Consider the following 14462-nt stretch of genomic DNA (forward strand, 5'->3'; position numbering starts at 1 on the left):
TAGTGCTCAGAGCCGAGAAAGGATCCAACATATGACCGACGAAGGCAATTACCATATATGATTTGATTTCACAGTTTTTGGAAACAACGAGAGAGTTTCGTTGATGTTTCCTACTTCGTTGCACTGACGATAGACCAAGTTACCTGTTGTCGGGTGCCTGAAAAGCATGACACTGGATTGATGTAATGTGAGACCGGGTTACCTACATTTGTTGTAAGTACAACATTAATTGATCCTTAAATTCGAGAAATAGCTACAAAGGTAAACGTATTTACTATTGTGGAAAACAATAGGACGAAGTCGAGCCTATTGTGGATTCCTCATGGCAGTTACCATTACGGTAATGCGTCAGTGATGGTCTTCCACTCACACGACACTTTCTGTTCCATGTGAGAGAGTTCAGTGATATCTGGAAACATATTGTAAAAATGAGATGCAGAGAGACAGACGAGTATCAAGACTGAATAAGGCAGTCGGTCTTGCCTCAATACAATAAGAAAGCGTCTACGACTCAACACATCGTGCTTGGTAAGAGTTAGTTGCCCTTAAATATCATACTTAACCGGGAAACGTGAACTATTGACAATTATTCTGATTATTGACATAAAATACTATTGATATAGAATTGTATCTTGGCAGTACACTTGGCGGTGATCACAGTCCTTTTGATTAGGTGGAAGGGAGGATGGACTTGAGAGCCAGGAAGGGATGTACGTCACAACTTCGGGAATAGCATGTACTGGCAACTGACGATTTTCAGATGTTTAAGGACTGGCTCTCTCGCCGACAGCAACTACTTGGAGCAAACAGGTTTCCACGAGCTATGTGATAGCGTGCCTACAAAAGTGCACATATCCACTGACGAAGCTTTACGGACCATTACATATACACAAAACAGCCACATTACATGTAGCTGTGAGATAAGCTGCAGATCTTCACTTCAATGAAAATAATTTTCTTGTAACTCCGTTATCGAGGCAATCATTGGTTTCATTATTTTTCTTACAAAAGCAGACCTTTTCTAAATATCGACCTGGAATATCAAAAAACTCCTGTCAGGTACAATTTTGTCGAAGACAGTTATACTGGATTCAATAACTTTCGACCGAAAAAAGTAAACAAATTGTATTTCACTCTGCTAAGAGAATGCTTTCTGCAAACACACGCCGTAAAAATGCCATGGTAAGGCATTAATCTCAGGACGAACTCCTACCATAGCACTCGGACGGCCAAATCAGTCCAGTTAAGTTTTGTGGTCGGCGTGGGCCGCTTGCCCCAAGTTAATGCGCGGAAATCACTTGAGGCACGCGAACTACGTGGTGGCCTGGGGCCTTGTTCTCACAGGTAACACTTCCGCGTTTTGTATAGCAAGCGACACGAAACTGGTCTACCGTTAAATATGGCACTACAGTTAACGTAACTGTGCTAGAAAATTAAATGAGGTTATCAAAACCATCGTTGAGAATTGGGAACAACGACGAAATGTCTCGTCGTTTCGGCAATATTTGAAGGAGTAGTGTTAGAAGTATCATCCTCCGACTTGATTATAAACAGTCACATGTTTAAATTTTCAGCATAAATCATGTAAGAGACAAAAATATAAAAAACTTTGCAGGCCTCATCCAATGCTCCCGTTTACATATGCTGTCATGCGCGTAATATAATGGATTCTGCGTCTCCAGAGCGAAAAAAGAAATGTTCTTTGACAATATGTACGGTATATTAGAAAGTAAAGCCCATGTAATGTTTGTACTGAGATGAGTTCTTCAAATGCAGTGACTACTTTCTACATTGCAATTTATCCACTCTTATCTTCTTTCCTTAAGCTGGTGTACTACACAATAGTAAACAAAGGCTACCAAATGTTGTGATATATTGGACACATTACGGGATTGATGAGCAGGTGAGCTGACATTTTTGATCAAATGTTTGAGCAGGGTGAAAACTAGACTCTTTATAAAGTACACAATGGGTTTGGTCCGAATTTTCATAGCCAAACGAAGGGTGGGACAAATTTGCAAAAACTATTTAATTCCTTGAAAGTAATATGGGTAATCAAGAAAAAATTAATTCGTGATCTGAGGGAAATTTGCTCATTACATGTATAACCAGCGGTGTCCGCCCCGATAGCTGAATGGTCAACGTGACGGATTGCCGTCCTACGGGCTCGGGTTCGATTCCCGCTGGGTCGGGGATTTTCTCCGCTCAGGGACTGGGTGTTGTGCTGTCTTCATTATTATTTCATCCCTATCCGGCGCGCAGGTCACCCCATGTGGCGTCGAATGTAATAAGACATGCACCTTGGCGGCCGGACCTGCCCCGCCAGGGGCCTCCCGGCCAATGACGCCAAACGCTCATTTCCATACATCCAGCGGTCACAGGCCCAGCAGACAACATGCTGCTTCCACAAGCTGCCTCCATACTTTTCTGTTTTGTGCTCGGTTCCGCTAGGTGTCATCACTACCCAGGGCCGCCAGATCCTTCGCATGGTCGTCCATCCAGCGCCGCCTTGGTCGTTCCATGGGACCACTGGACTTCTGTTTCCCCTCAAGTGCTTTGTCCACCAGTATCTACTCTGGCATACGAGTTACGTGGCCTGTCCACTGCAACCTTTTGCTCTTCAGTTTCTGCAGTATTGTTGATTGTTGCATTATGAGATAGATTTCTTCATTCTTCCTCCTTCTCCATTCTCCTTTATCTAAGATTGGTCCCCATATCTTCCTCTTTACTCTTCTTTCTGATATTAATAGTTTTTCGTTTTCTCGTTTAGTCATCCTCTAGGTTTCTGAACCGGAAACGACTGCTGGGCGTATCACTGTGTTATAAATTCTCATCTTAGTATTCGATGATATTGATTTTGACCTGAGCGTCACGCTGAGGGAATACATGCATTGCATTCCCACTTTTATTCTTTCTTTGATATTAACTTCTACATTGTTGTTGCTGGTAAACCATATCTAAGATATCTGAACTGGTGAAATCTCGTGGACGTTATACCATCTATCTCAAGAAATTCTTGCTGCTCTTGTCTTCTTCCTAATTGCATGAACTGCATTTAGTCTTGATTCTCCTTTAGCTTAAACTTCTGTGCGTAGTTGTCCATTTTCTGGTACGTTTCTTACAACTCATGGTTTGAGTCAGTTAGCGGTACTACATCATCTGCATATGCGAGACAGTTGAAATTACCATCCATCTGTATCCCAGCCCATTTCCTACTCCTACATTCACGCAGTGCATTGCGTAGTCTATTCCTGCGGACGCTGTTGTATGCACGATGAAAATCGACGAACAGACTGTAGATATCTTTATCATATTCCCAGAGTTTTTCAGACAATTGCCTTAGTGTGAAAATGTGATCTATTGTCGTCGGTTTGGTCGAAAGCCAGCTTGGTATTCCTGTATATTGTAGACTCGTTGCAATTCCCTAGTGTTCTACCAATGAACCGAAGTCTGCCATCTGCTTTACCTACAACTAAGCCTATGTGATTGTTCAAATGTTCAAATGTGTGTGAATTCCTAAGGAGCCAAACTGCTTAGGTCATCGGTCCCTAGTCTTAAACACTACTTAAGGGGGGTAGGACGTCAAACGAGCCGACCTTGAGCAGGAGAGGCACCACAGGACATTTTAATTTCCACTGTCTATACTTTTACAAATAAATTCATAAAACTTTGTCAGCATGAGCAGGAAGGATTCAGAATTCACACTCATAGCAGTGGAAGTTCGAAAACATAACGAAGTAATTTTTTTACATGTGAAATTTCATCATTTTTTTCATTTACTAATGACATTATTTGTTGCTATAGGTACACTTTTCTTCATAAGTAAGAAGATGGTTCGATGAATTTTGCACAGCATACAAACCATATTTAAAGGTGTATGAAACTCTAGAATTTTCCAACTCTATTAAAAACTGTGGTAAAAATTGAGGTAATTAACTACAAAATTTGTGTTTTTCTAAACATGAAGTTTAAAATACAACAGATCATTCGTTTTTTCATAAATTAAATAAATTCAAGAGTTTCATACACCTGTAAGTATGGTATGTATGCTGTGCAAAATTCATCGAAGAATCTCTCTAACTTATGAAGAAAAGTGTACCTATAGCAACAAATGCAGCTATTAGTAAGTGAAAAAATGATGAAACTACACACGTAAAAAAAATTTATTCTGTTATGTTTTCGAACTTCCACTGCAATGAGTGTGAATCCTGAATCCTTCCTGGTGATGCTGACAAAGTTTTATGAATTTATTTGTAAAAGTATAGACACTGGAAATTAAAATGTCCTGTGATGCCTCTCCTGCTCCAAGTCGGCCCGTTTGACGTCCTACCCCCCTTAAACTAACCTATGCTAAGAACAACACACACGCCCATGCCCGAGGGAGGACTCGAACATGGAGCGGGAGGGGACGTATGTGATTGCTCCATCATACATTTCCACAAATAACTGCACCCAGATATTCGCGTGAGTTGATTGATTCCAGTTTTGACTCACTGATACTGCAGTTACAGTATACAATGTTTTCTTTTCATTTTGTGAAGTGGACTGTTTTACATTTCTCAATATTTAAAGAAAGTTGTCAGTATTTGCACCACACTGAAATCTTATCAAGATCTAACTGAATATTTCTGCAGATTATTTGCAGACGGTATCGTTACAGATATGAAGCTTTTCTTTTTATACACTGCTGTTATTGTCGCCGGAGACAAATTCAGTCACTTGATGTTCAGAAACTCAACTGCATCGACGTGTTTCGAGTAAACTCATCTTCAAAATATCAAAGGAGGTAGGGAGCTTCATATACACGGTATGACGTCATGTAAAAGAACTGATGTTGGAACTGGCGGCCGCGGTGGTCTAGCGGTTCTAGGCGCTCAGTCCGGAGCCGCGCGACTGCTACGGTCGCAGGTTCGAATCCTGCCTCGGGCATGGATGTGTGTGATGTCCTTAGGTTAGTTAGGTTTAAGTAGTTCTAAGTTCTAGGGGACTGATGACCATAGATGTTAAGTCCCATAGTGCTCAGAGCCATTTGAACCATTTTTTATGTTGGAACTTTTACATGGCGTCAGACCGTATATACGAAGCTCCCTCACTCCTTTGATATTCTTAAACTGCTGAACATCAAGTGTCTAAATTTTCCTCCAACGACCATAACAGTAGTGTATGAAGAAAGTTCCATCTTTATAAAATTGTCGCACGCATCTTATATGTTGATGTCACATCTCAAATTCGTTGCAGCTATCTTTATTATCAGCAAAAAGTTTGAGGTTACTATTAATATATAACACGAACAGTAAAGTACCCAACGCACTTCCCTACGGCTCACCTGACGTTATAGCAAGCAGTTAACGTTGTAAGTTACTCACATATAGATAAAGACATCAAACCTCCACCCCTCCCCTCTTCTTTCCTCATATGCGCCAAACATATTTACGACCATTCCTGCTGCTCTTCTTTGTTTGCGTTCAATATCCCCTGACATTCCACGTCATTTAGGCAGAAATCCTGCAAATCTATATCTAGATATAAAAGGCTTGTGTGTGTACGCACTGACAATCTTTTCTCCATGACCACTCACTGTCACCCACTCGTGGTTGTGGTGGTAAACAGCCCTTGGTCTCCTGCTGTTAGTAAGGGAGTTTGGTTGTTGTGCGTGACAGTGGATGAGTGTGCCGTGCGAAAATCCTCGAAATATGGAGCAATAAATACTCTTAGGTAAAACTGTATACTCTGTGACTTACGAACTTCATTGTACATGTGAAAATGTGTTTACTGTTTCATTCGTGTGGCATAATAAGATGATTGCGCGGTTTTGTCGTTCTGGTTTTGACAGCGACATGTAATACCAAATAGATCAGTCTTTAATCTCTCACGGCGTTTTCGTCAATCATCTGGGTTGCCCTTCACCTTTAGCCGACTGCAGTTTCCAGTTAAATTAGCATAAAGCGTGAGCATCAGCAAAGCTCAGGGAGCAGACATTCAAATTCATAGCGAATCATGTTCATATCACGGACGACTGTATGCAGCGTGCTCACATGGTGGCTCTCCTACACATTTATTCGCTTACAGTCCGAATAAGGAAACTGTAAATGTCGTCTATAAGCAAATATTGTGAAAACAAAATATTATAGTTATGCATATGGAATGAAAAATAAATGCCTAATGAAATAAAGTAACTTCCATTCTTTTCCAGCTTCATTTAAATACTATTGTATTACAATATTACGAAACTAGCATTGGCTCCGTGGTGTTACTCCTGGTTAAATATGTCGGTGTAACATAATGTTAATGCCAGTATGCGCTACAGTCTGGAACCGCGCGACTGCTACGGTCGCAGGTTCGAATCCTGCCTCGGGCATGGATGTCTGTGATGTCCTTAGGTTAGTTAGGTTTAAGTAGTTCTAAGTTCTAGGGGACTGATGACCTCAGAAGTTAAGTCCCATAGTGCTCAGAGCCAGTTTTGAAAGCCAGTATGAGTGTAACAGGGTGAGGATTGTATAAGCGAGTATATTCATTAAGACGGTAACGTTTGAAGTTCGTAAGTCATACATTATTTAACTATATGTAAGAATATGCATTGCTCCATGTTTCGCAGATTTTTGCCCAACACACTCACCCACTGCCACGCACCACGCCCAAACTACCTTAACTGCATTGATAACAGTATTAATCCAAACTACCTTAACTGCATTGATAACAGTATTAATGAAATATACATCTGTATGCACCTCGTATCTAGAATGCTATTCGTGCCTTGTCCCATGCCATGCATTCTGGCCCGGGCAACGCCGTGTTTCTCAGATAGTGATACATAACATAATTAGGCAAACCTTAGGACATTATGAAACAAGTGGATACACTACTTTTTCTTGAAAAATGGCTGGTTCAAATGGGTCTGAGCACTATGGGACTGTTCTGGCGCTGCAGTCCGGAACCGCGGGACTGCTACGGTCGCAGGTTCGAATCCTGCCTTGGGCATGGGTGTGTGTGATGTCCTTAGGTTAGTTAGGTTTAAGTAGTTCTAAGTTCTAGGGGACTTATGACCTAAGATGTTGAGTCCCATAGTGCTCAGAGCCATTTGAACCATTTTTTTTTTGAACTATGGGACTTAACATCTGAGGTCATCAGTCCCCTAGAACTTAGAACTACTTAAACGTAACCAACCTAAGGACATCACAGACATCCATGCCCGAGGCAGGATTCGAACCTGCGACCGTAGCAGTCGCGCGGTTCCGGACTGAAGCGCCTAGAACCGCTCGGCCACCGAGGCCGGCTTTTTCTTGAAACATCTGGTGTTAATCGTGGTGTTACTTGTTTACTAGCGTTCAAGAGGACGCCAAGTGTATATCCCTATAGCTTCATAAATTTAGGTACGAAGGTAAAGAGAGAGCAGCCTGACCTCTCTGCGTCCAGTAGATACACAAATAAGACAGAGGACGACCGGCAGCTGTACCGGTCGTGTAGGAGAACAGCGGACGTCCGTGGGGCGCGTACTCACCAAGCAGTAGCGCCAGCAGCAGCAGCGCAACCAGCAGCGGGGACGCCCGCATGGCGAACTCAGTAGCGAGGCGCGGCTTCTAGCGTGCTGGCACCGCCTCCGAGGTCAGCCCGGCACTGGCGGCTCGCGAACGCCCAGCCGCCTTCTTATACGCCGGCTGCAAGCAGTCGCAGCGCCGCATCCCACATCATCTCTGGCGGTCCGCAGATATCATCCCGTAAGGAACTACTTCACTTTGTAACCTTTCTGATGCCGATGGCGCCAAGCTGCGATCGAATTGTAAACATTTCCGCCTCCTGCGGCATCTGGATGGGCATGCGTACCCGATCACTAGGGCATGGCTTGGACAAAAATATGGAAATGCCGTGAGAAATGCAAGCTTGAACATAAATGCAGACGGTTGGCTGGTTTGGGGGATGGGACCTAGCAGCGAGGTCATCGGTCCCATCAGATTAGGGAAGGATGGGAAAGGAAATCGTCCGCGCCATTTCAAATGAACCATGAAGCGATTTAAGGAAATCACGGAAAACCAAAATCAGGAAGGCCGGACGCGGGTTTGAACTGTCGTCCTCCCTGATGCGAGTCCAGTGTGCTAACCACTGCGCCGCCTCAGGTGGAGCCGTTGTATTTGACCACAAACTACACCTGCGATATTCCTCAAGACGTTGCAAGTGTCAGTCGGTGTTATGTACAGCTGTGAGCGCATTATGCCGGAGGTCAGTGCATCCGAACGCGGGCAAATTGTTGGTGCTCGTCTGGTGGGTGCTTCCGTATCCAAAGAAGCCGAAGTGTTCGGTGTTTCGAGAGGCGCTGCTTCGAAGATTTGTACCGCGTACCGGGGAAGCGGAAAAACATCGTCCGCTGCGTCACAACACGGATGAAAGTGTGTTGAGCGACCGTGACGGATGATCATTGAATAGGATTTTGCTGAAATATAACGGGACGAGGGCTGCAAAAGTCACTGCAGAAAAAAAAAACTACTAAGGGGGCTTCATAACCAAAGAAATTCAGGGCGATCCAGCCGCCCAAAACCCCTCATTAGTAATGTAAACGCGCTAACAGGAGAACGTGATGCCGAAGCCATAAAACCTGGACTATGGAGCAATGGGAGAATGTTATTTGGTCAGATGACTCTTTTTTCATCCTGTTGCCAACTCCTGGCCGATTTTACGTCCCAAGGATGAAACACGGAAGGGCTTCGTTGATGATTTAGGCAGCAATATCGTGGTATTCTAAGGGTCCCACGGTTACTGCGCAAGATCGCATTACTGCCAAGGATTAACTGACCATTTTGGCTGATCAGGTCCAACCCTGGGTGAAAAGTTGTTTCCTCAATGGTGATGTTGTGTTCCAAGGCGACAGGACCCCTATTCACACAGCTTCCATAATCCAGAACTGGTTTTGTGGATACGAGGATGAATTGTCGCAGCCCCCCTAGCCACCCACCACAGTCAGCAAATTTTAATATTAATGAGCCTTTGTGATCTACTTTCGACTGAACGGATCGTGAGGGAGGGGTGGAAGGGGATGTCGACAGGAGGGACATCGGGCCACGCTTTAAATTACCCATACCAAATCATTTGATAACTATGCCGACCCTATACCGATGCGGGACAAAGCCGCCAGAAGAAGAAACCTCAAACAGTAATATGTGTCGTGCCATTTCAGGGCTCCCATTCATTTTTCACTCTTTTAAATATCGCAACAGCAGAAACATTGAATTAAGACTAGTGTGTGGATCGCGCTTCACAAACAGGCTGACGGGCAGTAGAAAGTTCCAGTGGCTTGTTATTCCCCCCTATCACCACCTTCCATTATAATCATCCGATCTACAAGGTTGGTATTAATCACAACTGCAGCTCAGAATACAGAGTCAGGAGGAAAGGTACATGCTTTGAAGGGTGATAGTATTAGTGATTCTGAATAAAAAACTTCATATGGACATATACCATGTTCCGAATGGTTTCTGAGATAGAACACCTTTAATGTGCATTGTCATTCATTTTCTGTATTATTCAAATATTGCCATTGTTTACAACGTACCACAGGAGTGTAGAGGGAGCTGAGACGTATCAAGTCTGGCGAGTACCTGAAATTAGCCTATAAAAAGTACCTAAGCTACATCGCATGAGCATCGCAAGGAATTTCATTGTCCTCGCGCTCTCTTGGTGCAGACTATTAGTCCTAGAGAAAAAAATGAATAGAACCTTCTTTTGTAGGAAAAGAAATGTAGTTCAATTTTGTGCCGCGAAATGTTTTCGCTGGAGAGTCCGGTATTCGAGTTATTCAAGCATAACGTACAGAAGTGATATTAAATGTGTTCCGTCTTGGAACACTCAAATAATGCACCTTTACTCCTGCCTCGCCCTGCTTATGGTCCCAAAAATAAACTGGGGGTGTTACAATTACTATCGCCATGTGAGAACGTTTTGAAAGTCTGCCCTTTCGGCTACTCAGTTGTACCAGTATTCCATATAACGTGTGGATCTTTGCACTATACACGACACAATTACACAGGGTGTATAATAATTAATAGAGAAAACTGACTAAGATGAAAGTCCGCGATAAGATAAGCAAAAACATTACAGTAAACATGGGTTGCGAGATAACTGAGGTGAGTGGTTACTAGCCATCAACGACGTCAGTATGAAACTTTTTCCTAGTTACTACAGAAGTATTCGAAACATAAACTTTCCTATATAGTTTCCATTTAACTGGCCTAAGTTAACAAGAATCGCAGAACTACTTCGGCACGTACATGTTACAATTTATAGCGCGCCTGTACCTGATGAACTCCATGTTTCATCCTAACAAATGCTAATTACGAATTCTTACAAACATTCCCGCAACATCTTATACAGCTTGACAAGAATGTAAAATCTGCTGTCCGCAGCTCATGGTCGTGCGGTAGCGTTCTCGCTTCCCACGCCCGGGCTCCCGGGTTCGATTCCCAGCGGGGTCAGGGATTTTCTCTGCCTCGTGATGACTGTGTGTTGTGTGATGTCCTTAGGTTAGTTAGGTTTAAGTAGTTCTAAGATCTAGGGGACTGATGACCATAGATGTTAAGTCCCATAGTGCTCAGAGCCATTTGAACCATTTTTTTTGTAAAATCTGCTGTTACAGTTCTTCAACAGTGCTAACAGAGGTGTTGTACACTTCACTTCCCAGATAATTCCAGACAGCAGAATCCAGAGGATTGATCTTGAGGTCAAGGTACAAGCTGTACTCGACCTATTCACCTTCGACCATACTGGCGCCTCAGATGTCGTATTACGTCAGCAGTCCCATCACGCAATTACCTCATTCTTCAGCGTTGCACAAGGGGAACATCCTCAAGCTATCCTTGAAGATTCCGTCGCAGGTACAGAAAGTATCCGCGGCTGTCAGATTTTCTTGGAAGAACGTGTGACCCAATGGGCCAATCGGCTAGTGCCCTTGACGAAAAACACAATGGGAAATGTTCCTGATTAGATCGCTCATGAAGAGCATGTGGGTCTACGTCAGATTTGAGCCTAATTAAACGGGGACTTAATGAAAAAGATTATACTTCAAATACTTTTCTTCTAACTGGGCTAACATCTCATAGTGAAGTTCGTGGCGTGGCGGCTTGTTAGCTGACACAAATTTACTCGAACGTTTTTGCTTCTAAATTCGTATATTCAACTGCGTCAGTTTTCGCTACTAACTGTGATATATCCTGTACATACTCTAAGAAAAAATAAACGAGCACCACGGAGTAATTAACCGAATGGGACGGAAATCGGTACATTTGACGTACATGTACAGACAAACAAATGATACAACTTCAGAAAGCTTGGATGATTTATTCGAGAGAGAGAGAACTTCACAAATTGAGCAGGACAATGACGCATTGGTCCACATCTGGCCGTTATGCAACCAGTTATTCTGCTAGCCATTGACTGACTGAATTGTTGGATGTCATCCTGAGGACAATCATGTAGAATTCTATCCAACTGCTGAGTCAGATCGTCAAAATGCCGGGCTGGTTGGAGGGCCCTGCCCGTAATGCTCTCAATTGTAGAGAGGTCCGGGGACTTTTCTGCGCAAGAAAGAGTTTGGCAAGGACGATGACAAACGGCAGAAACTCGCTCATACTGAAATGTAAGCTCAAGATGGCTTGCCAAGAGGGGCCACAAAACGTAGTGTGGAATATCTTCGACGTACCGGTGTGCTGCAAAGGTGCCATGGGTGACAGCCGGAGTCGTGATACGAAAAGAAATGGCATCCAAAAGCATCAATCCTGGTTGTTTGGCCATACAGCGTATGGGTAGCGCTATAAGAAAAAATCGATTATATTACATTAGGCCAAAAATTTGAGAAATTGCAAACAAACATTAATGGCTCTGAGCACTACGGGAATCAACATCTGTGGTCATAAGTCCCCTAGAACTTAGAACTACTTAAACCTAACTAACCTAAGGACATCACACACATCCATGCCCGAGGCAGGATTCGAACCTGCGACCGTAGCAGTCGCGCGGTTCCTGACTGAGCGCCTAGAACCGCTAGACCACCGCGGCCGGCAAACAAACATTAATAAACGCTTATTAATTGCAGATGATATACTGAAGGCAATAAGTACACTTGTACTGCAAATACCGGACTTGTAAACACTATTCTTCATGTTAATATTTTTGTCAATATTTATAGTAATATAAATACTATAACCTCAGAAACTGAATTATCATAATGGATAAATTCTTTGTGTTTTGTTCATCAGATATTAAATAAAGCCCACTGAATATGTAGAAACTTTTCCGAAACATATACCGGGTCATCAAAAAGTCAGTATAAATTTGAAAACTGAATAAATCACGGAATAATGTAGATAGAGAGGTACAAATTGACACACATGCTTGGAATGACATGGGGTTATATTAGAACAAAAAAAAAAATACAAAAGTTAAAAAAATGGCCGACAGATGGCGCTTCATCTGATCAGAATAGCAATAATTAGCATAACAAAGTAAGACAAAGCAAAGATGATGTTCTTTACAGGAAACGCTCAATATGTCCACCATCATTCCTCAACAATAGCTGTAGTCGAGGAATAATGTTGTGAACAGCACTGTAAAGCATGTCCGGAGTTATGGTGAGGCATTGGCGTCGGTCGATCACGATAAACTTGCGACTTTAGGTAACCCCAAAGCCAATAATCGCACGGACTGAGGTCTGGGAACCTGGGAGGACAAGCATGACGAAAGTGGCGGCTGAACACACGATCATCACCAAACGACGCGCGCAAGACATCTTTGACGCGTCTAGCAATATGGGGTGGGCGCCATCTTGCATAAACACCGTACGTTCCAGCAGGTGTTTATCAGCCAGGGATGATGCGATTCTGTAACATATCGGCGTACCTCTTACCCGTCACGGTAGCAGTTACAAAAGCAGAATCACGCTTTTCCTCGGAGAAAAAAGGCCCGATAACGGTAGATGTGGTAAATCCAACTCATACCGTGACTTTCTCGTCGTGCAATGGAGTTTCCACGACAGTTCTAGGATTTTTGGTAGCCCAAATTCTGCAGTTGTGGGCGTTGACAAACCCTCGGAGCGTGAAATGAGCTTCGTTGGTCCACAACACGTTACTCATCCAATCGTCATCTTCCGCCATTTTTTGAAACGCCCACACCACAAATGCCCTCCGCTTCACTAAATCGCCAGGTAACAGTTCATGATGCCGATGGATTTTGAACAGATAGCATCGGAGGGTACACCTAAGTGCCAACCAAACAGTAGTGTATGGAATGCCGGTGCGACGTGCGACTGCACGAGCGCTGACTTCCCCCTGCATGGACGAACCCGCTACAGTCTCCATTTCTTCCTGAACTATCTCAGCAGCATTACGCCTAGTGCTCCGTCGGCCGCTACGGGGTCTATCGTCTAAACAACCCGTGGCTTCGAACTTAGAAATCATTCTCGCCACCACTGCATTTGTCATTGGACCTTTACCCGTTCGAATCCCCTTCCTATGGCGATAGGATCGTAACGCTGAACTATCACATTCTCCATTCTGATAATACAGCTTCACTAAAAGCACCTTTTCAGGTACCGTCAACATGCTGCGACTGCTGGCGCATCTGATTCTCTCTCTCAATACAGCTCCTTTTATACACGATTTTCATGCGCAGTCACTGACGTTTTGCTGTCCAGCGCCATCTGTCGGGCATTTTGTGAACTTCGTTTTTTTTTTTTGTTCTAATAAAACCCCATGTCATTCCAAGCATGTGTGTCAATTTGTACCTCTCTATCTACATTATTCCGCGGTTCATTAAGTTTTCAAATTTATACTGACTTTTTGATCACCCGGTATGTGTAATAAACAAGAAAAAATATTTTTTCTCAAGGCAGAGCCACATTTCTTTATTACGTACTGATACACAATGTTTTACTTTATCTAATCAAGCGAATAATTTACAATAACAGTACAGAAAATGTTCTTACAAAAATGTAGTAAACTGAAGAAAAAAGACTCTAACTGCTGTGGATCTTGTGGCTAATGGAAACACTGCAGGAAGAAAGGCAAATAAGATTTCCACATCTGGGCAGTTCTCAATTTCAAGATAAATGAGAAGCATATTAAATACAACAAACTGGAGATACAAGATGCATGATAGAGTTAGTTAAATACGAGCTGCTCTTAAGGTGGATTGCGCTACAACCTGTGTGAAACTTGCATCTCCCAAGCACTGCAAATGAGCTCCATCCCAAAGGAGACGAGAGCGAGAATCCCAGTTCTCTCGCAACCAACAGCGCAATTCACAAGTCCGGACTGAAGGGGCGAAATGATTGCTGCTACCATTCTGATGAACGATAATGTATATTCACCCATGCAAGAACAGGGCACTGCAATTGAAACTTCCCCACTCCACGGTGGTTTTTAAGACAACTACTCGGAAAGGGTTTTCTCCGGCTGCGCACAATGCCATGTTTGTGTTGTATG

General features: G+C 43.2%; 1 long non-coding RNA gene across 1 annotated transcript in view; it reads right to left on the bottom strand.

Annotated features, from left to right (window-relative positions):
- The window catches only part of LOC126237171 (uncharacterized), a 251142-nt gene extending 243530 nt beyond the window's left edge, over positions 1–7612 (bottom strand). Inside the window, exon 1 of the long non-coding RNA XR_007545046.1 lies at positions 7499–7612. This is a non-coding gene — a long non-coding RNA (uncharacterized LOC126237171). The remainder of the gene's footprint in view (positions 1–7498) is intronic.
- Positions 7613–14462: the final 6850 nt, after the last annotated feature.

Source organism: Schistocerca nitens, chromosome 1 (genome assembly GCF_023898315.1).
Source record: "Schistocerca nitens isolate TAMUIC-IGC-003100 chromosome 1, iqSchNite1.1, whole genome shotgun sequence".
NCBI classification, from domain to species: Eukaryota; Metazoa; Arthropoda; class Insecta; order Orthoptera; family Acrididae; genus Schistocerca; species Schistocerca nitens.